The sequence below is a fragment of the Euprymna scolopes genome, chromosome 11 (genome assembly GCF_053919585.1).
Source record: "Euprymna scolopes isolate OS-2025 chromosome 11, ASM5391958v1, whole genome shotgun sequence".
In the NCBI taxonomy this organism is placed as follows: domain Eukaryota; kingdom Metazoa; phylum Mollusca; class Cephalopoda; order Sepiida; family Sepiolidae; genus Euprymna; species Euprymna scolopes.
In genome coordinates this window covers 78,110,003-78,113,003 of record NC_136492.1, presented here as the reverse complement: position 1 = coordinate 78,113,003, position 3,001 = coordinate 78,110,003, and positions in this window count along the sequence as shown.

Here is a 3,001-nt window from a genome sequence, read left to right as displayed (position 1 = left end):
TTATCGAGATAAAACCAAAAATCTTCATGGGGAGGGCCGTTTTCCTTTGGATTGTTATTTGGGTTTATTTACATTTGTTTACTTTGTGTTTTTTTTTTTTTTTTTTGTGTTACGGTGATAAGTAATTGCAGCAATTAATAAAAAAAAATAATTACAGATAAATACACGGAAGTTTCATTTCATTTCCTTAGGATAGGATTCCATGTTTCCATTCTAAAATAAATTTGTTTCTTAATAAAACTTTGAGACAAACTATTTTTAGTCGTGGAGGGCGGTAAGTAAATAGTCAACATTACCACAGCTTCAACGGCTAAATGGATGTTTTTTTTTGGGTTTTTTTTTTTCACCTTTCTCCACCCGGGGTGACTACTGCATTTAATTTTTTAAATTCTTCCCCCTTCCCCTTGCTGCTATTTTGTATTTTTTTTTTTTATGGCTGGGGGTTGCTCATTATCCCTACTACATCACCTCTTGACATTCCGGTAGCCATTTTTACCATGAGGATTTGGGAGTGTCTATTCTGAAAGCCATTTGTAACATGAAGTTGGTGGGTTGGGCAGCAACAGCAACCCTACTTTAATTTTTTTCTAGGGTTGGTGCACGCTTCCACCGAGCAATGCCAGTTAGCAGGTACTGCTAGTAAAAGATAAAAGGTAATTGCAATTTCTCTTCCAATTTCCGGATTTTGTAATCATGTCAAATGCATTTTATTTTCATTTGGCAGATTGATAGTTGCTATTTCTTCTAACGAGTTAAGGGCAGAATAGATTCAATGATTGATATAATAATTAAATGAATGATTTTGCACTACGAAACAGTCACTGTCAAGAATTGTAAATGTCAACGTAATTAAAGGAATAAACTGTAAGATGGTCAACATCATAAAATTTGGAATATAGACTTGTCATTTGTTTGTTATATGTGTACTAGTTGTACTTACTGGCATTGCCTGGGTGTAGACGGATTTCCAGATTGACAATTTAGAGAAAAATAATTAAAAAATATAGTCATGTTTACGTTTTCTTTATAATAAGATTATTAAATTTATGTTGATTTCAATAAAGTTTCTATAAATGATGATACATATAAAAATTTATGCATATTTATTAAAGTTAAAAACATGCATACAAACATACAGGATATTAGTTTTATTAATATAAAGCATGAATTATTGTATACAAAAGGAAGTAACTATGAACATCATAATCAAGGGAATTAACTCCAGATGGTCTACTCTTAATTGGATCTTGTATTTATCCAAAAATATCAGGGAGACCCAAAGTTACCTGGGATTGAAGGATGATCAACGAATGTTTCACACTCCCATATTTTTTATTGTCATCGAAATCGGTGAAATCGTTCATTTTTCAATCAAATCCATTGATTGCTTGCTCTAATTGAGGATCCATGGCGATGCACCTAGAGGAAGCTTTATATGCCTTCCGGAAGTGATTAGTCCACAATACATTGTAATATACATTGCACTGTAGAGCACCTACTGTTAATTTTATAAAATTATTTTTATATATAGTGGCTTGAATCTAAGTTTAAAATAAAAAGTCAAGTATCATGGTGCAATTGTGCTTTAAACAGAAACCTTCATTTTGAACATGCCCCTGCTATATTAAAAAATCTACTGTCGATATTATATCTCGGACTTTTCGGCTTGTGTGGTAATAAAACTTCTCAAATGCATTCGCGATTTTAGGCTACGTTAACTTTGGTCAAAATCACCTGCTCCTTCTTTCATCGGATTATTTCGATTATCGATACTTATTGAAGACATTTTGATACAAAACCTATCCAAGAACACTGCAAGGCACATAAAGTACCTTCGTGTGAAATTTCATAAAAAATGACCAAGTTTTGGAGTCCATAGGGAACAAGCAGACAAATATAATAGTGGATAGCTAGATAGAGATATGTTTTGGAAAACAGTGTTTTATTATATGCTCTAGTTTTATTTTAATTTAAATTAATATTAAATAAATATTAAATAAATAGCACAGAAAATATATGGAACTTACTAGAGAGCTGAAAGGGATATGGAGGATGAAGAAAATCAAGATAACACCACTAGCAGTAGTAACACTAGGAACAATACCAAGAAAAAAAGTTTGTAAATCGATCAAACAGTTTACTAATAGAGGAGCATGTCTAAATCGTATATTCTTCACAATAATTATGATAACTCATACAGAGAGGAGCATGTGAGTTTTTCTTATTTAAGTTTTCTGTTTAAACATTATTATAAGTATTTCAAATATATTATCAATGTCTTTATTTTATTTTTTTTTACATCTACCAATCACATTACATACACATCGGATTTGTAACGATTTCCAATGTTCATTTTCAAGGACATTTCAAAGTTTTTCAAGGCCTTCAGACAAAATTAAAGTTTTCAAAACAAGCGATTTAAAAATATGGAAAAAAAAATGAAATATACAACAAAAAAATGTTACCATAGCCAATAAAAGTTACTTTGCAACCTCCCTGCATCATTTTTTGGGTGTTTTTTTTTTTTTTTTTTTTTTTTAAATAGTTTTAAATGGAGTTGCCAATGGAGAGTTTCATTCGCACAAGGAAAGTATGTTTTTTTTTTAGAAAAGGGAAAGGATAATTTTATTTATGGCGGCCACCACTTGAATTTCTACTAGACACTATCCTTGAGTGTCTAAGGTCTCTCTGTACAGGGGTTTGTCAGGACAACATCGCGTGAGGATACAAGTAAATTCTGACTAAATATTAAAAATAACAGTATTCAAAGTACAAATAAGATCCCCTGAGTTTATATAAGGAATGGTACACATCTTCTCCAAATAATGTTGCTGATAATGACACCAAACTCCACCAGACTAGATGAATTCTTGTCCTGGAATCCAGTATGATCAAGAAAGCACAGGAAAGATATACTATGACATAGTTAACTGATCAATTAGTGAAATTAAAATTAATTTTTCTAAGTTCTTTTCTTACTTAGCATTTGAGAGTTAAAGAG